The sequence below is a fragment of the Felis catus genome, chromosome A2 (genome assembly GCF_018350175.1).
Source record: "Felis catus isolate Fca126 chromosome A2, F.catus_Fca126_mat1.0, whole genome shotgun sequence".
NCBI lineage: Eukaryota > Metazoa > Chordata > Mammalia > Carnivora > Felidae > Felis > Felis catus.
In genome coordinates this window covers 30,773,984-30,799,183 of record NC_058369.1, presented here as the reverse complement: position 1 = coordinate 30,799,183, position 25,200 = coordinate 30,773,984, and the positions used below count along the sequence as shown (strand labels likewise).

Here is a 25,200-nt window from a genome sequence, read left to right as displayed (position 1 = left end):
TAAAAACAGAAGAGTTCTGGGGCGCCTGGGTGGCGCAGTCGGTTAAGCGTCCGACTTCAGCCAGGTCATGATCTCGCAGTCCGTGAGTTCGAGCCCCGCGTCAGGCTCTGGGCTGATGGCTCAGAGCCTGGAGCCTCTTTCCGATTCTGTGTCTCCCTCTCTCTCTGCCCCTCCCCCATTCATGCTCTGTCTCTCTCTGTCCCAAAAATAAATAAACGTTAAAAAAAATTAAAAAAAAAATAAAATAAAAACAGAAGAGTTCTGTGATCAAACCTTTGGGGGAAATAGTAGGTTAAATAAAGGTAAACAGATTCTTATTCAAGGATTCCTCCGAACCTTTACTATGCCATCTAATGAATGGGTGTTTTTTTCACGAATACTCCAGTCTTATACTGAACATAGGGATATGAAAAGTCTATGAAAGATACAGTCCCTGACATCACGGAGTTTACAGTTCTACGCAGCGTAGATTGTGATTTGCCAAGAGGTAAATAGAGCTTCCGGGACTTCCCAATCTTAGCTGAGTACAGAATTCTCTTTCAAGTGCAACCTCTCACCTAATTGTATTTAAGACATGCTTGTTAGTTCTGTCTAGAAGAATCAGTACTAGGTATCCCCAAAACACTTAGATTGCATTATACGGAAACATACTTTAAACAACGCCAGACCAGACTGGGTTTCCTGGAGGACAAACCGGATGATATGTGGTAGGATGCCCTTTTCAAAAAATGTAGAAGCATCATTAAAAGACCCTGTGTGCTCCACAGTGAGAAATGTGCTGGATTTGACAGCAATATCAGACAGTTCTCATGACAAGCATCAGAAACCCACATCTTTCCTCATACCAACTCTGGAGACAAGTCAGTTAATGCTTCCCAAGCAATCTAAAACTCATGCCAATTATGCAATAATTGAGTCCTGTTGTGGTGTCTATTTTGATGCAATTTTAATTCAAAGAAGCCTGTCACTCTAGTTGTGAGGCGAATTAAGACAACCATCTCTTCATTCTGAAAACAAATGTACATCCTGGAAGTTGATGGCTCTGAGAGAGAGGAAGAGTAGAACTAATGAAAAATTTCCCTTATCTTCTGACCATTTCCAACCCAAGATCTTGTCTGAAGTGTTCTTCCAGGAGAACAAACATCAAAAATAACAGAAGATAATGGGAATTTGTCTGGGGTAGAGCAGTGGAAAAGGCCTTATTACTATTACTTTAGGCTCATTAAATTTCATCATGCTTGATGTTGGGATTTGAATAGATACTTTTCTTTGATTTTTTTTTTCCTAAATGCTACAGACAGTAATTAGGAGATTTCCTGATACAGGATTAAGAGAGACAAGACGATCATCACTTGTCTTTCCATTGTGGCCTTTCAGAGTTTTCCTTTCTGATGAACTTTTTTTCTTTTTCTCAAGAGCTCTCTTTTTTGTAGATTCTCATGATTCACACCACACTGAGTTATGGGGATTGTTTTGTGATTTCATTTAGAAGGATACCAAAGATGACCTATTTCAGATAAATCTGTATAACGAAGATGTGCTGGTACATAAAACATACTCAAGAATGTTTATTAAATTGTGTAATCTTGTTAGTGACAAATGTTTCCTATGAGTCATTTTCCCTTAGGTGACAATGCCATAAAGTAGTCAAAAGGTTATATCCACTTGCTCTGGTCCCTGATTGCAAATCCACTTTTAAGAATAGTAGCGTTATCAGATAATATGACAGGAGAAACCAGATCAGAACACATTATAGAAGAAAATTAATATTCAGTCAGAACATGTAAATATGTGTCAGGCTGATCCATGTCCTGGAACACGTCATTGAGTAAAAAATCTCAATGAAAAGTGATACTCCTCCATAGTTTCTCTGCATCGTTCATCACTGAGTACCTTCTGCATTTTTATTGACAATAACCTTTGTTACAAGGATGACAAGAGTCCAAAAACTAAATGTCATTTCTTTACCAGAAAATACTGTGCATTGCCAATAGGAGCTGGTACCTAGAACTGGACGACCAGTAACTAAATTTCCTCCCTGAAAGACCAGTGCTTCCTCTCATGCATGCATGTCAACTTCATTCTGTCTTCCTTCTAACACTTCCTCTACTCCACCATGCAGTTAGACAAGATGATAGCCATGACTCCAACTCCAGCCACAGCCCTAGATCTGCATCACCTCCTAATCCTATTCTTGAGGCTAATTTCGATTTTTAAAATAGAGAGTCTGATTGGCCCAGCTCAGGTCATATGCTTCTAGTGCCATCAGCTGTAGTCAAGATCAATGGCCCATCTGCTCTGCTGTTCACACAAGGGGAGGCATACATAGTACACGAGATGATTGCCATTACACTTTTCATGCTTTTTTGAATCTAAATGTACATACATCTCTGTTACATTCAAAAAGTTTTAGCTGAAACAGTAATATTTAAATAATTAAATAACATAAAACCTAAATATTATGTGATTTTTCTATTGGGATTTATTTATGAATGTTCATTGGAGAACTCTTACAATAGATTGCCAATCTAAGCAAGTGGTACTTGAATGTTAGGGTACGTAAGAATTCCCCCATAGATTTTGTTTAAAATAATTATTCCTCGGGGCACCTGGGTGGCTCAGTTGGTTAAGCGTCTCACTTCTGCTCAGGTCATGATCTTGCAGTCCGTGAGTTCAAGCCCTGCATCAGGCTCTGTGCTGACGGCTCAGAACCTGGAGCCTGCTTTGGGTTCTGTGCCTCCCTCTCTGTCTGCCCCTCCCCCACTTACACTCTGTCTCTCTCTCTCAAAAAATAATAAATATATATTTTTTTAATTTTTAATGAAAAAAAAAAAGTAAGTATTCCTCTGTCCTACCTTGGAAAGTCTAAGTAAGCCTGGGGAGAAATAAAGATTTGTCCATGCTCTTTTTAGGTGATTCCATTGTCAGTGGGCCACAGTTTGAGAACCATGGGTCTAGATTAAATAAAAGGGAAACAGGGGCGCCTGGGTGGCGCAGTCGGTTAAGCGTCCGACTTCAGCCAGGTCACGATCTCGCGGTCCGGGAGTTCGAGCCCCGCGTCGGGCTCTGGGCTGATGGCTCAGAGCCTGGAGCCTGTTTCTGATTCTGTGTCTCCCTCTCTCTCTGCCCCTCCCCCGTTCATGCTCTGTCTGTCTCTGTCCCAAAAATAAATAAAACGTTGAAAAAAAAATTTTTTTTAAATAAAAATAAATAAATAAAAGGGAAACAAAAGGAACAGGGCTAAGATTTTAGAGAAGGGTCTTCAATAGAGAGGAGAACAGAAGAAAGCCAGTTATTATTTGCAGGGAATCCTCTCCCTGCTATAAACTTTTTCAACCACCAGGAGAACCATGAAACCCTTATTCCCGAACCAAACTTTCTTGGAGGATTTTCACTGTATTTAACATGCTCCTTGGATCTGTGGCTAGCAATGTCCGATTATTCTCATGAAACTAGATGCAGCATCCCACTTGGATAAGACTTTCTAACGGAGGAAGGTAACGTGCTCCCTGCTTCTGCCAGGCGGACGCTAGAGACACCTGTTGCTCTTTCAGGCTTTGAAGGCAAAGCCAGCTTTGCAATCAGGCAGAGAGCTCAGTTCTCCTCTGAGATTGGCTGAATGAAAATGGCACAGACTCTCTTTTCAAGCACCTGTCAGGGGAAGAACATACACACTCCACAAAGCGGCTACATAAATGATCTTGCGCTCAGAGTCAGCAGTGCGATGATCGTTACATTGTTTTGCAAGAGTCAGCTTTCACAATGACAGGAGTTTCAGAGCAACTGCAAAATTTCACAGGCACAACCCGCCATGAGTGAGGAGGAACATGCCACCCAGGGAGTTTCTGTTCCCCTCCCTTTCCGCCCTAGGCTACGTGTCTTTTGGCAGTCATGAAAAGGTAGCAGAGATGCCTTTCTGGAACATTTGTTCAGAAAGGTTTTAATTTCATTGATTGATCTAGTGATTCATTTGTCTATTTTAAAATATTGTTCTGAAAATATTAAGGCACAGTTTGTTTTAAGCCGGGCCAGGAACTATGCTAAGTGTTCTAGGGATACACCTGAATGCGAAACTGACGTAGCACCTGTCCATGAAAAGGGAAAATGGGGAAGACAGATGTGAAGACAGTAGTTACAGACATCATATAAAATTACCAGTGAGCTCAGTGCTTGGAATACATTGTGACATGCTAGAAAATGGAGAAACGACCCTGTCAGAAAGGTCAGAGGTGGTAAAATTGTTTGGTGGAGTAAGGTGGATTAACAAAAGGAGGAGTATTTATTTGCAAAAGTCTTGGGATGAGGAGCTTGGGGGAGAGATCTAGGTAATTAACGAAGTTGATGAAGGAGAGAGCAAGGGTATAGTTCTGGGTTGGATTGTATCCTTCAAAAAAATGTGTTGATTCCTAACCCCCAATACCTCAAAATGTGGCCTTACTTGGAAATAGGGTCATTGAAGATGGAAGTGGTTAGTGTGAGGTCACACTGGTGTAGAGTGGTTCCTTAATCCAATGTGACTGGTATCTTTTTTTTTTAACGTTTATTTATTTTTGAGAGAAAGGGAGGAAGAGAGAGAGAGAGAGAGAGCACAAGCAGGGAGGGGCAGAAAGAGGGGGAGACACAGAATCCCAAGCACCTCCAGGCTCTGAGCTGTCAGCACAGAGCCCAGGGCGGGCTCAAAGTCACAGACTGCGAGATCATGACCTGAGCAGAAGTCAGAGGCTTAATCGATTGAACCACGCAGGTTCCCCGTGATTGGTGTCTATATAAGAGTTGGAAACAGGCACACAGAGAGAAAGAAGATGGCCATGTGAGGACAAAGGCAGGACTTGGCGTTAGGCTGCCATGAGGCAAGGAACACCTGGGTCCACCAGAAGCTGGAAGAGGCAAGGGCTTCAGAGGGAATATGGCCCTACCATCACTTTGTGGTAATTTGTTATACAGCCCCCAGAAACGTGTGTGCAGTAGATGGCATTAAACCAAGCTGAAGTGCAGGGCAGGCCAGACCACACAGGGCCTTGAAGATCTTGTTAAAGGTCTTACTTTAAAAAACAAGGGGGAGCAGATTAATGTTTTGAACCAATACAGCAATAATGGCTGGGTCCTGTGAGAGAGGATAAGCTTACTTTTTGGTCACTTGTTTTGGTCACTTGAATTGCTCAGCAAATGAAGGAAGGTGGCAAGAATTATACTTACCCAGCATTCCGAGTCATTGATATTTCAAATGGCAACCTAATTAGATCACAGTTTTCTCTCCCATTACACCAGATTACAGGAATCGAGTTTTCTGTACTGGCTAATACTGGACAGCTGAAACATATTTTCAAATTGTGTTCCAGGGAACACTAGTTCTGAGAATACATTATAGAAAATATTCCATGGTGAAAGAACTTTTGGAAGTTCTAAGTTTCTTGGGGTGTTTCTTCTTGCTTGCAGAATCATAATATGCATTAACGTATTATCGTCTCTCGGAAGTTTTGCAGTAAAGAAAGACTTCAACCTCAGTTTCCAAATATGTTGGACCATGAAATATCCTTGGGCTGAATCAAAACCAGAAATAGGTAAGAAGTAACTGTTAACTTTTCAAGGGATTCACTTTTGGAAATGCTGAGAGGTTTTTAAAAATAATATTTTTGTGCCCTCGCTCCACTTTCCAAACCAAGAAATGCTACCCAACACTTAGTTTAAATTCCGCCCTGCAATTTTTCTCTTCCCTGCGTGCATGGCCTGCTGGGGGAATAGCTGCTTTCAATCTGTGAAGCTCAAATCTTCCTTCCCCTTCTCTTCTCCCATCAGAGCCTCATTTGAGAGATCTGCCCTCAAGCAATTCTACTGGCAGAGTGTGGAAAAAGTTATTTCTGAACAAACAAAAAAAAGAAGTTGTAATGCTTTTTCAAATGGCATATTCAAATGTGACTTGAAATGGGTAGCCCCAGACTTCAAAATGTAACCAAGAAAGACAGTGCTATACCTGGAAAGGATTCCGGTCATTTGGTACAAAATGATCATTTTGTTTATAAATGAATGAAGGCCGGGGCATCTGGGTGGCTGAGTCAGTCTCAACCATCCGACTTCGGCTCAGGTCATGATCTGGCAGTTTGTGAGTTCGAGCCCCGCGTCGGGCTCTGTGCTGACAGTTCAGAGCCTGGAACCTACTTCCGATTCTGTGTCTCCCTCTCTTGCCCCTCCCCCACTCATGCTCTGTCTCTCTCACTCTCTGTCAAAAATAAACATTAAAAAATATATATAAATAAATGAAGGCCTAGATGGCCAGAGATTGGACCAAAGCCACAGAGAAGATGAGATAGCACAACAGGAGGGAGAGCCAAGGTATTTCTTCTCAGCCCTGCCTCCTCTTGAAATATGTCTTTCAAGGCTTTTAAAAAACTTACATTAACTCTTTTTCTTTTCTAGTATTTTTTTAAATTTTTTTTTCTCAACGTTTATTTATTTTTGACAGAGAGAGAGAGAGAGAGAGAGAGAGAGACAGAGAAAGACAGAGCATGAACGGGGGAGGGTCAGAGAGAGATGGAGACACAGAATCTGAAACAGGCTCCAGGCTCTGAGCTGTCAGCACAGAGCCCCACGCGGGGCTCGAACTCACGGACTGCGAGATCATGACCTGAGCCGAAGTGGGAGGCTTAACCGACTGAGCCACCCAGGCGCCCCTTTACATTAACTCTTGATAGCATTTGAATCCAGACATTAATCGCTAATATAAAAAAGATCCCTCATAAATGCTCAACGAATTCAAGCGTCTCAGTAGCACATAGCAGTTCTTTGTGAGTGCAACTAATTCAATAAACCAGTTCAATAAAATGGGAAGGGAAAATCCATAAATAGTAAATACCTTGTAAAGTTGTATGCTTTGGTTATCCATGTAACACATAAATTATTTAAATGACCACAAAAAATCTCTTTTGACACATTCATATATTCATTGTAAGTTCTCTATTCTTGGTGGAGGGATTTCTTTTTCCTTTAAACGATAAAATGTTAAGAAAATTACTCTGGAAAATATCTGGTTTGGCTCTTTTTTATTCTCTCTCCTTCCCTTCTGCAGTCTTTGGTCGTAGGTAAAAAGACATCTCCCGATCCATACCACCCATTTAAGAGAGGAGAGGTGTCTTTTGCTATCTCTGCCCTTTTTACTATCCAGGCTGCTAAAAATCCTTCCTGATGCATCTATGGAAATAAGTCTTAGGTTGTTCTGTCGTTCCTGCCCCACACAATACATGTCTTGCACACCTGATTCTGCACCCAAGTGTCAGCCTTGCAGGCAAGATGTTGGGACACAGCAGAAAGGAAGATGGCAGTAGTGCGTTGACTCTGCCCCATCATGAGTTGAGCCCGGGAGAGATGCATATGGGGTTTCTCCTCGTGTGCACATCTTACAGACGCTTCAAGAGAAGTTATGGTCATGCCACATGACACCTTCCCACAAACCAGCTTCTCACCTCGTGCTCCACTGAAGAAACAGCAATCTGTTCTAACATTGGAACATCAGCAGCCTGAGAAAACGCTTAAGACAATTGTTCGGTCTCCATGTCTCCTTACTCAGGAATTTTTAGGGATAATTTTGTCTCTTTGCAATTTTCTTCTTCCCAGTTAGTTCTGAGAACCTAATCCACACATAAAACGTATGCTTCCAGGTATAATTTCATCGACGTTACATAGGAGCGATACCGCCTGGACACATCTAGATTTACTCATTTGCACCCGCCTCCTACTGGCCCATTTTGCTTCTTCTGTTGAGACGGGACATTGATGTCATCCCACTTGGGCCAAAGTAAAAGCACAACCGGTTCCCAATGTTCTCTTATCTCAGAAAGATAGACCTTTCAGTGTGCTTAAGGAGCTGCGTTCACACTGTCACCACCACCCTGGCAGTAAACGGCACAAAGAAATTAGGGTCCGTATCCTTTCTCCAATTCAGGAAGCAGCTCAATGAAGGGAAAGTCTGAAATTTTTAAAAAAGAAACGAAAGTCTAAATTAAGCCCCCCACTGCTTATTTGCCAAGGGACCTTGGACAAGTTTCTTCATCTTTCTGAGCTTCTGTTTCCTCATCTGTAAAATAAAGGATGATAGTCACTCAAATTTTAGTTGGGAAGCAACTGAGGTTTTACCTCATATCGTTATGGCTGCTGGCCCATCAAAGCTCTCAGCCTGTACGCTTAACCTTCCTTTCTCTGGCTCCTTTGCACTTCCGCATCCAACCTAAGGTAGCTTCAGAAATCCAATGCCACCTGTGTATCCAAAAGACAGTTAGCTATGAAAACTTAATCTAAAAAAAACCCCTGTCCTCCATGGTCTTTCTAATATCTGGAGATAAATGAAATATCATTAAGCAATACATTGGGAAAATATGGAGTAGATAACAAATGGACTCCACAGAAGGCATCATGGGGCACAGGTCCATGAATAATCGCTTAAGAAAATCCAATTATTCAGTCCAGCATATAGGCCATATCAATTCCACTATTACCAACGGATGAAAGAGTCAGGGGATATTGGACAGACCTAGAGGCAATTAAAGGTTAGTCATTAATAAGCATAAGTTTGGAGTCAATGCAACTATATTCCAAACCCAGCTCTGCCATATACTGGCTGTGTCATCTTAAGCAAGCCATTGATGTCTGTAAGCTTCAGTGTTTTCATCTACAAAAAGGGGGTAAGATAAAAGCATTTACTATATGGGGTTATTTCTGCGAGTAATAAATACTGTAATGAATATATAGGACTCTGCACAGTATCAGCCGAGTAGCACATGATCAATAAATGACATCAATTATTATTGCTGTTTACGGGTTTTTTTCCCCATTTTTTTCTGGACACTTAACCTCAAATCTGATTCACTCATAATCACAGAGCTTCAGCCTTCTTCTTTTTTTTAATGTTTATTTATTTTGAGGGAGAGAGAGAGAGTGTGTGTGTGTGTGTGTTTGTGTGTGTGCACATACACACCACACACACAAGTGAAGGAGGGACAGAGAGAGAGGGAGAGAAAATCCCAAGTAGGCTCTGCACTGTCAGCACAGAGCCTGATGCCCATGCACTGTGAGATCATGACCTGAGTTGAAATCAAGAGCCAGATTATTAACCAACTGAGGCACCCAGGCACCCCAGAGTTTCAGCCTTCTGATACTTGAAAATGTGCAACAAGAAACCCAGTCCTTGGGTATAGAAATAAAAGAAGAAAAGGCTCTTCTCTGATAAATCTTCCTCCTCCCTTAAACAGTCAGGAAATAATATGGCAAGCATCAGGAAGGCAAGGCAAAAGAATTATTTTTAGCCATCAAGAAATATCCAATAACTTGGAGTCCATGCTTTACAGATGTCACATACAAGGTGTGAAGTTTGCAAAGCATGCTCATTTTAACTCAATTGCCAGCTTCTCTTCTAGAGCAAAACTAAGATACTTAACCATGCAGCCAATGGGGAAGCTTTAATCTTTGTCCTAGCCAGTTGTCTAGCATGACAGTTGAGATCATAGCACTTGTCAAGGCCATTCTTTTTAGGATTCTGGGAAAGATTGGAAATCTGGATCTCTGAATTCAATGGCAAGTAGTAAAAGTGAAATCCACCCGATGTACCAAGAGTTTCCTGGTCAATAGCAAAATAACATTTTCAGAAGGATCTCATTTTTCTTTACTTCTTGGGAACACTGACAGGCAGTTGTAAATCATCATGTTGCCAACGATTGAAGATCTCAGCCCCAGTCCAGAGCAGTGCAGGGGGTTAGCAAATAAGGTTAGTGTGATGTGGAACAAAAACAAAGGGAAATATTTATTATATTACTGCTGTGTGTGAATACCAGTCAGTAAGAGAATATATGGGGGGAAACATAAGCTCAATATCTCAAATGGATAGCTCTTGCTGATCCTGAACTGGATGTTCCAGGAGTCAACAGCTGAAAATATTTGACTAATTTTACATTTTTTAAAGTAGCAAGTATATATGGCTACTTATATTGTTTATTTTTTGATGTTTATTTATTTTTGAGAGAGAGAGAGAGAGTCCAGGAAGGGTAGAGAAAGAGGGGGATAGTGTCGGGCTCCACACTGACAGCAGTGAGCCTGATGCAGGGCTCTAACTCAAGAACTGTGAGATCATGACCTGAGCTGAAGTTGGACACTTAACCGACTGAGTCACCCAGGTGCCCTGGCTTGGGGAGGCCAACGTAGCATGTGGTTGAAGTACTGTGTAATTATAAAACTTACACAGTTCAAATAAAAATGCCTCTAGGTTTTGTATACAAATGTTTGTAACAGTTTTATTTGTGATCTGTAAAGCTAGAACAATCCAGATATCTTTCAGCTAATAAACGGCTAAAAAAAAATGTAACATATCCATACTGCGGAATATTAAGCAGTAGTAAGTGGATAAATCTCAAAAGCATGATGTTGAGTGAAAGAGGTAGAATCAAATGGCTGCTCTACGGTCCTCTATAAATATGTTTTTAGGACTTTCTGGAATAGGCAGAAAAACTGAAGTAATTGCTAGAGGCATGAATGGGGTTAAGGATTATCTGTACAGGGGCATGAGAATTTGGGGAGGAGATATTATGTGTCTTAATTGGGGTGGTGCTTATGGTAACTCATAGGACCATGCTCTGAAAAGGATGAATTTTACTGTGTGTAAATTATATCTTGATAAAAATAAAATTTAGGGGCACCTGGATGGCTCAATTGGTTAAGTGTCTGACTCTTGATCTCAGCTCAGGTCTTGATCATAGGGTCGTGACTTCAACCACCTTGTTGGGTTCCATATGAGGTATGAAACTTACTTAAAAAAATTTTTTTAATACCTCTGGGGTTTTTTTTTTAATATAATTTATTGTTAAGTTGGCTAATATACAGTGTATACAGTGTGCTCTTGGTTTTGGGGGTAGATTCCTGTGATTCATCTCTTACATACAACACCCAGTGCTTATCCCAACAAGTACCCTCCTCAATGCCCATCATCCATTTTCCCCTCTCCCTACCCCCCCTCCCCATCAACCTTCAGTTTGTTCTCTGTATTTAAGAGTCTCTTATGGTTTGCCTCCCTCCCTCTCTGTTTGTAACTATTTTTTACCCTTCCCTTCCCCCATGATGTTAAGTTTCTCAAGTTCCACATAGGAGTGGATATGATATCTGTCTTTCTCTGACTTATTTCACTTAGCATAATACCCTCCAGTTCCATCCACGTTGCTGCAAATGGCAGGATTTCATTCTTTTGGATTGCCAAGTAACACTCCATTGTATATATATATATATATATATATATATATATATATATATATATATATATATATATATACAACATCTTCTTTAATCCATTCATCTGTCAATGGACATTTGGGCTCTTTCCATAATTTGGCTATTGTTGATAGTACTGCTATAAACACTGGGGTATGTGTGTCCCTATGAATCAGCATTTCTGTATCCCTTGGGTAAATTCCTAGTAGTGTAATTGCTGGGTCATAGGGTAGTTCTGTTTTTTATTTTTTGAGGAACCTCCATACTGTTTTCCAAAGTGGCTGCCCCAGTTTGCATTCCCACAAGCAGTGCAAAAGAGATCCTCTTTCTCTGCATCCTTGCCAACATCTGTTGTTGCCTGAGTTGTTAATGTTAGCCATTCTGGCAGGTGTGAGGTGGTATCTCAATGTGTTTTGATTTGTATTTCCCTGATGATGAGTGAGGTTGAGTGTCTTTTCATGTGTCTGTTGGCCATCTGGATGTCTTCTTTGGAAAAGTCTCTATTCATGTCTTCTGCCCATTTTTTCACTGGATTATTTGTTTTTCAGGTGTTGAGTTTGCTAAGTTCTTTATACATTTTGGGATATTAACCCTTTATCCGATATGTCATTTGCAAATATCTTTTCCCAATCCGTCAGCTGCCTTTTAGTTTTGTTGATTGTTTCCTTAAATACGAGGTTTAACAAAATTCCATGAAAGAGTACAGCATCTCAGACATAGCTAATAAAGAGCTGGGCTCCTTCCTGAGGCAACCTCACTGACTAAGCAAGGCCTTATTGAATCATAATTACCCACTGGCTGGCCAGGCTTTAGTTAACTTCTGCTTGGCCTCAGTGCACAGCAGAGGAGCTCTGGTAAAAGTGGCAACAACAGGTAGAGCGGTAATATTATATCTCAGTATATTAGTGTGTGCTTTGTATATCTTTTCTTCCCCTTCTAGAATACCAAGGCCATTGTGTTTCCTCTCCTAGTCCATAAAGAAACAAAAGCAAAGACCAAAAATTCCATTGGCCTAAGCATGGGCAGAATTCTTTATTTATTTGTTTTTTGGTTTTGGTCGGTTGGTTTCTATTGAGATATAATCGACATATAAGATTATATTAGTTTCAGGCATACAATATAATGACTTGATATTTGTATATACTGGGAAATGATTACCCCTATAATTCTAGTTCACATCCATCCCCCACCTGTAGTTACAATTTTTCTTCTTGTGATGAGATCTACTTACAATATGGTATTATTGACTATAGTCACAATGCTGTACATGACATCCCCAGGACTTATTTGTTTTATAACTGGAAATTTGTACCTTTTGACCACCTTTACTCATTTTGCCCACTCTCGACCCCTGTCACTGGCAACCACCAACCAATCTGTTCTCTGTATCTATGAGCTCATCTTTATTTTTGTTTTTCTTTAAGATATCCTGTATAAACGAGATCATGCAGTGTCTTTCTCTGACTTATTTCACTTAGCATAATGCCCTCAAAGTCTGTCCATGTTGTGGCAAATGACAAGATATCCTTCTTTTTTATGGTTGAATAATGGTCCATTGTATATATACCACATCTTCTTTATCCGTTCATCCACTCATAGACACTTAGCTTGCTTGCATATCTTAGCTATTGTAAATGATGCTTTAATAATACTACTACTAATAATTTTTCAAATTGGGTTTTGTTTTCTTCGGGTAAATACCCAGTAGTGGAATTACTGGATCGCATGGTAGTTCTATTTTTAATTTTTTGAGGAACTTCCATCCCATTTTTGTAGTGGCTATACCAATTTACTTTCCCACCAACAGTGCATATCCTTGTCAATACCTTTTATCTCTTGTCTTTTTGATAATAGCCACTCTAACAGGTGTGAGGTGATTATCTCCTTGTGGTTTTGATTTACATGTCCCTGATGATTAGTAATGATGAGGTAGAACTATTTAGCTGAAGTTTTCATCATCTAGTCTGCATTGCGATGTGCTGTCCATGAAAAATACACACTGCGTATTTGAAAACTTAGTATAAAAAATGTAAAATAGCTCATCAAGTTTTATATTGGTTTTAAAAATGATAATCTTTTAGATATGTTGAGTTAAAACATGTTAAAAATTAATTTTTCTTTTTATACATTTTAATAAGCTCTAGAAGATTTTAAATTACCTATGAAATTTAAAACTTCTCATTATAAGTGAAATTTTGTGACTCACATTATATTTCTATTTGATAATACAACTATAACCTTGGTAAATGACTGAATTGCCCATAGGTCAATTGTGGTAAGGATCAAAACTAATGAAGGTTAAGAAATTAGCATAGTGTCTGGATCATAAGGGACTTTCAAAAATGGTTGCTATAAATAACACAAAACTATAGATTTAAGTAATTATTTACATACTGTACATACACTCAAGAACTGTCAAATTATTAAATGACCATACTATAAAGAAGTAGGTTTAGGTAGAGTACAGCCAGATTTAATTATTATAGAGGCTGCTTTTAGGCAACAGGCTTCAACAGTGGACACTTGAGCAAGGGAAGAGGGCCCACAGTGAGTATGGACCCGGATGCAAAGAGGCTCATTAGGCCACAGGCCCTCACTCACCGATGGGTTACTTAAAACCAGGCACAGTAATAAAAAAGGGGAAATTCCATAGATCCCCATACTGCCTCACTCCACTGTATAGTTGCAGCCTCTCATCACCACCTCATGGTAGACAGTCTCTCCTTTGCTCTGCTGCTGCCCTGCATTGTATTCAGTAACTTTGTCTCCTTTGTTCTGCCTCGGGTGAATTCTTTGACCACCAATCCTCCTGGCCCCCGTGCTATTGGGTTACCCCACAGTTACCTGCAGTTGTGGTTCATTCAAAGGCAAATTCCTTCAGGAGGTCATATGGTGGCAAGTTAGAATTGATACCCAAAGGTAGCAGTGGTGCTGTGGGGGTTAGGGGCTTATCTGAAGGGGCTTTGAGGAAGAAAGTCAGTTCTCTGGAGTTTGGGAGAATTGAAGCATTAAATGGTTCTAGGAATGGTAACGACCCTGTGAAGCACTCACAGGTCCCATGAAAGGGCAAAGCAGCATAAACTGAAGCCCAGGGAGCTGGTCTGGGGCATGGAGTTTGGGAACCTCAACCCCAGACTTGGCACAGAAAGCATGGAGATCAAGCTGAGAACCCAAGGAGAGCGACTCTAGTGGACTGAAGACCAGAAACCTTTCCCCATATTTCTGTACCGAATAAATTCAAACATTTCTGTGTAACTTCAAGGTGGGAAAGGAAAGTCTCCCCCCACCTACACACATGTATGCACACACATCAAAATGTCTGAGGAGATGTTGTACCAAACCCTGGCAAGTGACTGGATTGGTTTAGAAAAACTTGAGGTTCCTGCACCTCAAGTTCTGTCTTATGTCATCACGGTGGATTCTCATATACAAATTCATTTACTCAAAGGAAAATATTTCGGTATTATTATTTTTTTAAATGTTTTTTAACATTTATTTATTTTTTGAGAAACAGAGAGAGACAGAGCATGAGCAGGGGATGGGCAGAGAGAGAGGGAGACACAGAATCTGAACCAGGCTCCAGGCTCCAAGCTGTCAGTCCAGAGCCTGATGCGGGGCTCGAACTCACCGACTGTGAGATCATGACCTGAGCGGAAGTCGGATGCTTAACTGACTGAGCCACCCAGGTGCCCCAAATATTTCAGTATTATTAAAAAGCAAACTTCCACTGGGTAAATTTGAACATCTAATTGGCTTTATTCAATGATCTGCGAATTGGGCACATCCCATCTAGCAAGTAGAAAGGAGTTCTGAGGAATTGTACAAAATGGAAGATTTTTATAAGAAGGAAGGTGGGGCAACATGTTATTTGCAAAAGAAAAGAAAGATCACCTTCCCTTAGAGGAAGGACTCACCCTGTAAATTACCTGACTAGTGCAGATTGGGAAATTCCAGAAAGATTGGTTTAAAATTCCATTCCTGGAAGAGGCTGAAACTGCAGTTAGGTTAGGTAGGCTTGGTGAGGCTTCACATAAGTGACTCCATTTTGGGCCTGTTTCTTTGTAAGAGTATGATATATTTTCAAGTGTTATCATTAGGTGTTTCTTGGGATAGGGTAGAAACTAGAGGGGGTTTCAATGACTGTTGTGTTACTTGTCCATAGGGTTTGGGGACAGTGAAAAATATGTATTGCTTTAATAACAATGATAATAACAACAATAATGTATTACCATTTCACAGAAAAAGCACTCTCTATTGGAGTAATGCTTCTAATGTTGCGGGTTTTTGTTTTTTTTTACTCCACACCTAGGATTCATTGTCTCACTGCTTCGAAGAATGAAGAGGTGGACACCAAATGAGCAGTGGGCAAAAGTTTATTAGAGTATACGATTAGAAAGTAAGAATAGTAGGAAAGCTCTCTTTACGGAGAGAGGACATTCAAAAGTGAATGCCCGTGGACTATCAGCAAGTGTCCTTGTTTTATAAGGTTCTGGTCAGCCCTCCCTCTTCCCTTCCCCCTTGTTCCTTCTCAGGTTCTAACCTTATTGGCTTGATAGGTCTAGGCGCCAGGTTGTCCATTCCGGATTGGCTTGTTTCTATTGTATGAGGGGTAGGGGTGGTCTATGGCCATACTTAGGTCTTCTATCAAATTCCTGAGGGGAAATCAGAGTGGGGAGTTGGTGGGGTCTGTTACATTCTTAAGAGGAACATTATGCCTTGAGAGGGTTTGCTGTGGTCAGGCATTCCCAGCATTTTCCCCAAATAGGTTCATTTCCCCACCCAGGGACCTCTGGCCCTAATCTTTCCCTGTCTGCCTACTGAATCCTACTTCTCCTATCATACTAGGAGCTTTCCAGACTTAGGTAAGAGCTTATTTGTTATTCTCCTGGAATATGTCCTTAGATATTTGGTTTGTGGCTGCTGATTACAGAGGACATCCCTATCTCTGGCCTTGCCCTTAGTGGCCTCACTGATCAGGATGTTGCCACTCTGAATGGGGAAGGGCTGGGCTATAAGCTTCAGAAATTCCTCCTGGAGCAACAGAATATACTTAAGCCCAACTCCAGCTTCTAGTCAGTTGTTGAAGTAGCTCAGGCATCAGTTTTTGATTGAAGAACTCTTTCTCAGAACTATGCAGGAGTAAGTTCCGTGTTTCTGCTGAGTTCCATGTATGCTGGTCCTCTGGCCATATTGGTTCAGGGCCAGACACCAGACTCAAACAAGGGCTCTCTGATTCTCTGTCTCCCAGTAATTTGTGACTGAGATGAAAAGTGTCGGTCCCTGAGAGTCCCCAAAGTCACAGTCCCCAAAGTCTGTTTTAAGTCACAGACATAAAACTCAGAGGCATCAGAAGAAAACTAAAAAGCAGAAAGATGGGCAGATGGAATCTGAGTGAGAAATAGCAGAGAGTAGAATGTCAGTCCTGGTGGCTCAGCCGTGTCAAGTTCCAGTCTCTGCCGGAGACGCTTTTGTCTTTGGCTTCCCTGAGACACCCTTGTATCTTGTGCCAGGAAGCAAAAATTCCTCTCCTCTCAAAGGTCTTTCTAGCTGGACTAAGAATCAAATTGACATGAGACAGATTAACAGGAAAAAAAATCAAAATTCAATAGAGTACATATGGAGAATACACACACACATGGAAATTCCAACGACAGGCAAAATGAGATGTATACATCATTCTGAACTGAGAAGGGAGGTAGGGTCTGAGACTTCAGAGGGAAAGAATATTAATTCACAAGAAGATGAAAAAGAGTAAATGTTTGGTAAACAAATATTTGCCCTGCCATATAGACGAGTTACTTAGATAAAATTTATCTCTGATAATAACCCTTATCCTGAAAAGAGCTTCGAATTTAGATTCTTCTATGTAGTTAAGGGACTGGCAGAAATTTCTCTTGAGCCAACGGGGTATCAGTTGCCTTCAGCTCTAAGTAATCCACATACCAAAATGGCCCTTCTTGGGGCCTGTCCTTGGATCCTACACTTGTAATAATTTCCCTCCTTTTGCTCAAATTAAATTCCACTGATGTCATCTACTTACAATCAAACAGTCCTAAGAAGGAAGGAAAATATCCACCTACTTACATCTTTTTTTTAAATGTTTATTTATTTTTGAGAGAGAGAGAGAGACAGAGAGAGGGAGAGGGAGACAGCGTGAGTGGGGGAGGGGCAGAGAGCGAGGGAGACAGAATCTGAAGCAGGATCCAGTCTCTGAGCTGTCAACACAGAGCTCAGTGAGGGGCTCTAACTTACAAACTGCAAGATCATGACCTGAGCTGAAGTCGGATGCTTAACCAACTGAGCCACCAAGGCACCCCCTCCAACTACTTACATCTTAAACAACCAAGGAATAATTCTCTCTTGGGAGAGTCCATAAATAGTAGGAAAACTTTTTCTCCCATTTCTCACCTGTACTAAGGGATCATAATACCTCATTTCTCTGCAAACATTGTGAATTTATAGAAAAGACACAAGAAATTTGCTAGAGAGTTTTGACAAGCAGTGTGAGTGTTACAATGCTGTGACAACCCTACGTAGACTGTCCGGTCTCCTCTCTGCCTCCTTTGGCTTCACTGCCAGCTAGAGGTGATGCTAACACTACCCTACTTTCCCCACATCAGAATAATTGCGTCTGATTTTTCAGCCTAAAAGAAGATAATCATTTGCAGTATAACTGTTAGGAAACAGAAGAGGGCGCCCTAAGAATATTTAAGAAGCGACAAAGAGCATCTCTTACACCTTTAAATACTACAATGAACGCTTCCTCTCAGGCATAGAAAAAGCAGAGCATGGTCGGTTTTGCAACTCATATGATTCTGTGGAGCCACATGACTAGGGATAAAGATCAAGCGTGCCTAAGTCAGTCTCTCAGAAAAAGGCAAGGCCTAAAAAAAATAGTATCTGTTAAAATGTTTGTATTCCCAAATAATAATCTGATTGTCACATGATATCGTAAAAAAAAAGGGTGATCAGAAATTAATTACTTCTTTTGATGGATATGGAGAAAGAAATAACAAAACTAGTGTTTAGAGGAATTTTCCATATATCAAATACATGTTTATGAACATAATTTTTTTTTTTTTTATATTCTACAACAACTCCTAGAGATAAGTACTCAAATTCCCCCCTCCCAAACCTTTGGTAAACTAAGGGAACATTTTAACTAGTACCTCTTTCACTTGCTCCAGTCTTCTCCATCATGATATGTGGCCTGAAATAAACAGGTAGATTATTTAAGAAATTGTTATTGAATTAAGCAGATAGAGAAAGAAGAAGGAGAGGACCAGGAAGGTGTGGGGGAGAAGGTGAGGGGAAGGAGGGAGAGGAAAGAGAGGGTCCGAGTGACCCGCTTTCCTTGTGTTTTCATGCACCCTAACAGCCCCAATATACATATTTCAGAGGCCCCAACTAGGCATAAGACAATGTCAACAGAGGCTACAAGTCCACCCAGGAGTGAATATTGAAGAGAGAGCCAAATGCAGCTACTGGAAGGGAGAACAATCAAGGGAGGGGTATTGATTTAGCACACTCTGAAAGCAGCGTTCACAGAAAGGCTTTACCGGCCTCCAGCTGTTCATTAGTTAATGAATATGAAATATTGACTCAAGGATGGCCCCACAGGTGTTCAGGAAAACAATCTCATTTGTAACCAGTCAACTGCACAAAGCCTAAGGATGGATGGGTGGGGGCAGGGAGAGAGTCCTTTACCCCTCGCTTCCCAGAACCTCAGGCTAAGGTGGATCCCTGTGTCCAGATTCTCTGCCCACCTCAAACTGCGGGGTAGGTCCTGAAATAAAGATAATGGGGTACATCTGTTCCTCTCCTCTTTCTAACACTTGGGGATGGCCACACTGAATCCCAAGATTTGGTACCTTTGAGAAGTAAAATACTTTAAAAAAAATTAACTCATGAATTTATTTCCAAATATATTTGGAGAAAAATAAACTTCTATATAAAGCTCTCAAATTCACAAATATTAAACTCAAATGAGGCATTTATATTTTCTAAAGTTTATTATTTTTAAAATTTATTTAAAGAGAGAGATAGAGAGCAAGCAGGGAGGGGCAGAGCAAGAGGGAGACAGAATCCCAAGCAGGCTTCGTACTGCTGTCTACACAGAGCCCAATGCGGGGCTTGATCTCAGGAACCATGAGATATGGCCCCAGCTGAAGTGAGGAGTCAGATGCTTAACTGACTGAGCCACCTAGGCACTCCTATATTTTTTAAAGTAAAGTAGATATTTTAAAAAATTATAATAGAGGGGTACCTAGCAGGATCAATAGGTAGAATGTGTGACTCTTGATCTCAGAGTTGTGAGTTTGAGCCCCACATTGTATGTAGAGATCACTTAAAATCTTTAAATAAATCATAATTGAATAAGTAGTATATAGATATGACTATAGATACTGAGGCCAGAGTGTTAACGCCTGGTGTTTGAGAAACAGGAATTGAAGGCAGGTGAACCAGGAAGATTAGAAAAATGGATGGATGGATGGATGTGTAGTTGAGTCAGGAGTGTTGGATGGATGAATGAGTTCAGGGATGGATGGTTGGCCAGTTGGATAGTTGGATGTGTGACAAATCAGGAGAGTCATGTTCCTTTAGCTTAATCATTTGCTAGTGCAAAGTGGAAGTCACTGGATTGAAAGGAAATGGAGGTAGAAATGAGTTCATCTGGTTCCCAACCAGTGTACCACAACAAACAGATGTGGGCCAATCCCTTCACAGGTGAGCTGGCAACCTATGTTAAATTGTTTATTTTCCTTATGATTCAGGATCTCACCAAAATTAAGAGTGTGGGCTCTGGAGTCAGATTTTTTTATGTTAAATTGTAATTACTGCTCGCAGTTGACCTTGGGCAAGTTGCCTTACTGTGCTGTCTGTCCCGCTAGTTGTAGAATGAGGGCAATTGTAGCACCTATTCTGTGAGGTTTACAAATAAAGGCAGCCAGAACAGTCGGTCTATAAAATCCAAATTGACATTAATTGATGAATGATTTTGTTTTCCTGGAATTAAATTCATGATGTTGAATATAATAAAATGAAAAGATGTTTACATGTTTTAAGTTTCACTTGTCAGTCTGTATCTTTCGATTTCAGGCTAGCATTATTATCAATGCTGGTTTTTTTTTTTTCCCATTTTAACAATGAAGTTATTTTTAATCTCTAATCATTGGTTTGATGAGGTATTCAATTTAATCATGTACACCAAAATATAATATTGAATTTTTAAATAGCTGTCTAATGAAAAATTTATTTTGACTTATAGACTTCTTTAAAAATAACCTTTTTTGTAGGCAGCCTCAAAATAGTTCCCAATTATCCTCCTTGTACCATGCCTTTTGTATTTTTTTTTCCCTTTGGGTGTGGGTTGGACTCAGTGACTCAGATCTAACAAATAGATTGTGGTAAAAGTGATGGGATATCACTAACATGATTAGGTTACCGAAAACTCTGGTTTCCATCTTGTTTGCTTTCTCTTATGCTCCTTCTGTCCCCCCCTCTCTCTCTTTTCTCTCTCCCTCTCTTTCTCTCTCTCTTTTCTCTCTCCCTCTCTTTCTCTCTCTCTTTCTCTCTTTCTCTCATATCTTTGCTCTGAAGGAATTGAACCACCATATTGTGAACAGCCCTATGGAGAGATTTACGTGGCAGGAACTGAGACCTCTTGGCCACAGCCCATGAGGGCCTGAGACCTGCCAACTGCCAAGGGAGTGACGGTGGAAGTGGATCCTTCTCCATTCAAGCCTTGAGGTGCCCACAGCCCTGCTGATGCTGTGATGACAATCTTTGAGACACTGAGTCAGAGGCTGTGCCTCACAGAGACTGTGAGGTAACGTTTGTTGTTAAAAGCTGCTAAATTTGGGGATAATTTGTCACGTAGCAAAGGAGAACAAATACATCATCAAACTGGAAGAACTATTTTGCAACCGAAGCACGGTACTAAGACACCAAGTTTCCTCTATCTTTTGCACGTGTGAGCTTTGCCAGTGAACTCACTTAACCTTTCTGGCTTCCATTTCCTCATCCGTCATATGGGGATAGTAAACCCCAAAACCCCATACAATTGTTCATTTATTTAACCTTTCCTATAAAACTAGTTAGAGAGTGTCCTACTCCACAAAGTGGCTCCATTTCTTGCTTGTGGAAAGAAAGCACCTTTGTGAGGCTGTGGAAGATAAAATACCAGGTTTTGAAATGCAGGTTTTGTTTTGGGAAGACTCAAATTAAATCAGTGTGCTCATCCTGACTTTGTTAAATAAGAATTCGAGGCCAAATATGTGTAAGTGTGGCAGGATTTTTTTATTTTTATTTTTTTTTTACCTCATTACCCCGGATTCATTGTCTCTCCACTTCAAAGAATGAAGATGTGGATACAAAATAAATGAGCAACCGGCAAAACTTTGTTAGAACATAATAAGATCAGAGGTAGGAATAGTAGGAAAGCTCTCTTTACAGAATGGGAGCATTCGAAAGTGAATGCCCCTGGAGTGTAGGCAAGGGACTCTGTTTTATAGGATTTGGGTCCAGCCCTTACCTTCCCCCTTGTTCCTTCTCCGTTTTTACCCTTATTGGCTAGGTAACTCTAAATCCCTACTCTCTCCTTTTTGATTGGCTCGCTTCCATTGTATGAGGGGTGGTCAGTAGCCTTACCATTCCTCATGGGTCATACATTTTATGGTCCAGTACTTACTTTTATTTGGGTCCTTTGTCACATTCCTGAGGGAAACCTGAGGGGGTGGTGTTTGTTACATTCTTAAGAGAAACTTGACGCCTGAGGGAATTTGCTCAAGGTCAGACATTCCCAGCATTGTTTTAAAATGTGTGTTTCCCCCACCCAGGGACCTCGGGTCCTGACCTTTCCCTCTCTGCCTAGTGTATCCTAGGTTTCCCTGTCAAATAAGTCCTACTCGCCTGTTACCTCCTCCGCAAGGTCTTCCCTGATAAGCCTGGGTGAAGCAGCCCCCCCTACTCCCAACCCCTATTTCTGCTCCCATCTTTTCATCGCACTAAGCAGTAATGCAATTTGTTGCAGTCGTTTGTTTCTGGTCTGCTCCTCCCTCGATTTTGTGAGGGCAGGAACCTCTCTGCCTTAGTCACTGCCAGCACACTGCCAGCGTGAAGTCGGAGCTCTATATATGTGTTGCCTGCCTGAAAGGGGTGGGAGTGTGTTTGCTGCCTTCGTGATCTTGCCAAGAGCTAGTTGCTGAGCGTTTCAGGTGAAGCACTTGGTTAAAAGTAAAGAAATCATCGTTATGTTCAATTTAGGATTTTTCTGGTGTTCATAGGATTCAGGATTGAGAAATTGCAGAAGGCTCTGGATAGAAGCCAGTGAAGAGTTACAAAAATCATTGCAAAATCTTAGCCCCAGAAGCTTTAGAAAACGAGAGATGGACCAACAGTCTTGAGGCCCTTCTACCTGCTAGCACCCTTTGAAACATTCCAAAACATTTGTTATTTCAAGGGGGGCACTTGCCCTGTTCTCCCCTCACCCCATTTTTTTTTTGTCATTGTTACCATTTGTTCTGGAAATAGACCTATTACTGGTTTATGGTGGCTAAATACAGACTTTCAGAGCCTTCAACTGAGAAAATGAAAGCCTAACTTCCAAAACTCTTCTTTGGATGCATTAATTTTCTTCCACTGAACCTTCATTTATCCTCCTCCTACTAGAACACATCCTTTGTTTAGTGAGTATGTGTGTGTGATGGGGGTGGTTAGGGAGCTGTGAAAAGGAAGAATGAAGGGAAGTGTGGATATATTCAGATTTTTATTTAAGTACCATAGTTAAAAAGTATTCTCATGTAACATTCTGGAAAAAGTGCAGGACTTAATGTCACTTCATTGGAGACTCCAAAAGGATGGCGTATAGTTGTATTAAATGAATTGCTTCAGAAAGAAGGCTTAAAAAATAACCTCAACCCTTCTTAATCTCAGGGACTTCACTAAGCCTTTAGCCTTTAAAAAAAAAAAAAGTCTAGCCTTTTCATTTATTTTCCTTCTAAAATAAACATCACAAGATGAAAAATTAATTTCAACTTTTCATAGAGGTGGCAAGGGGGGGCTGTCTTCCTTCGCCCTTAACCCTTCTTCCCTCAGGCATGATTCTGGAGCTGAATAAAGACAATATGTTCCAAATTGCCAATCACATTAGTCTCTGTGTGGGCTGCTTAAAACATGCAAATGGCTCTGAAAAATGTCTCTCATCCTACAAAGATAAATGAAGGTGTGTATCACCATCAATTGCAGTAGAAGTCAAAGGAGGACAGAAAGCACTGATAAACGAGACGTCTTTGCCTTTCCCCATAGACAAACATTCTGTGAGGAAACATGAGTGTTGATGGATTACATCAGCCTCCTGACCTTACACATACCTGTAGCCTTCACTGCAGCCTATCCTCCCCAGCACTGCAGACACATCTTCCTAAAGGATAGTTTTGTTTACTTAACTCCTGTGCTCAAACACCTTCACTGGCTCCCTATTGCCCTTTTCAAACCAGTGTTCAAGGCCTCATTAACCTTGCCATCCTTATTACCCACAGCCTCTCAAAGTAGATCTTACAGGGGTGCCTGGGTGGCTCAGTCGGTTAAGCGTCCGACTTTGGCTCAGGTCATGATCTCCCGGCTCATGGGTTTGAGCCCCGCGTCAGGCACTGTGCTGACAGCTCAGAGCCTAGAGCCTGCTTCAGATTCTGTGTCTCCCTCTCTCTGCCCTGCCCCGACTCGGGCTCTGTCTTTCTCTCTCAAAAATAAACATTAAAAAAAAAAAAAAAGTAGGGGCTCCTGGGTGGTGCAGTCGGTTAAGCGTCCCACTTCAGCCAGGTCACGATCTCGCGGTCCGTGAGTTCGAGCCCCGCGTCGGGCTCTGGGCTGATGGCTCAGAGCCTGGAGCCTGTTTCCGATTCTGTGTCTCCCTCTCTCTCTGCCCCTCCCCCGTTCATGCTCTGTCTCTCTCTGTCCCAAAAATAAATAAACGTTGAAAAAAAAAATTAAAAAAAAAAAAAGTAGATCTTACATTCTAGCCAAAGTCAGTTATCAGGGATCCTTATAACCTGAGTATTTGTCAGAATCTCCATAGTAATGATATTCCAAAAGAAAGTCAAAGCTATAAGAATAGGAAAAATATTTACCAAGGAAAAAAAACATATAAAGTTAAGACCTCCTCTAGCGTCTCTGCCCTTTGAGTTATCTGCCCTTGATTTCTCATTGATTATCAGACACTGTCAACTTCCTTCAGTACAAGGTAAATACAACATGAACTGATTGCCAAAGGACCTATGAACATGACAAGAAATGAAACATTTTATGAGGTTCATAAAAATAATATAGGAGAAATTAATTGAGTTCTCAAATATTTTTGCAGGTATGACCTCTTCATGGCCAATCTGTGAAACTCAAATATAAGGTGCAAGAGGTCATCTCATGTTACCATAAAATTTGGTCAAAAGTACACACACACATACACCCCAGCCTTGATCCATTGTTTAAAATTCAGTGATGATAATTGACACATCCTAATATATAAATATATCATTATAAGCTAACCTTATTTTTAAAAATTTTTATTTTATTTTTGGAATACATTTTCAATCAAATTTCCCTACATTACATATGAGATTTTGGTTCCCACTACAAGTGGATTCCCTGTTATGACATAGCAGTTTCCTTTGGTCCTTGCTCATACCTCAAAATATTCTTCACTTTTCTAGTCCTGCTGATTTGCACATCTTCCTGTTGTGACTCTCCTTATCCTTCCAGGTGCAGCTCAAATACCACTTCCTCTAAAAATCTTTCCCAAAGCCCTCTAATAAAAAGAAAACTTCCCCCTCCAAACACACAGCAGATTTCATTTGCAGCAACTATGGGGCATTTCCTTGAGGAATAGAGATTTGAGTATACAGGGCTAGACTGAGGGTAAGTTCTATATAGTTCCCATTCATTCATTCAGCTAATATTCATTGA

At 40.8% G+C, this 25,200-nt stretch overlaps 1 long non-coding RNA gene across 2 annotated transcripts in view; it reads left to right on the top strand.

Annotated features, from left to right (window-relative positions):
• LOC111559431 overlaps positions 1 to 23,888 on the top strand; it is an 81,803-nt gene extending 57,915 nt beyond the window's left edge. Inside the window, exons 4-5 of one of the 2 annotated variants that reach the window (XR_006593833.1) lie at positions 5,437 to 5,561; positions 20,842 to 23,888. This is a non-coding gene — a long non-coding RNA (uncharacterized LOC111559431). Of the gene's footprint in view, positions 1 to 5,436; positions 5,562 to 5,796; positions 6,090 to 20,841 lie in introns of those variants that run through there. The other variant, XR_006593832.1, reaches the window with a different exon arrangement.
• Positions 23,889 to 25,200: the final 1,312 nt, after the last annotated feature.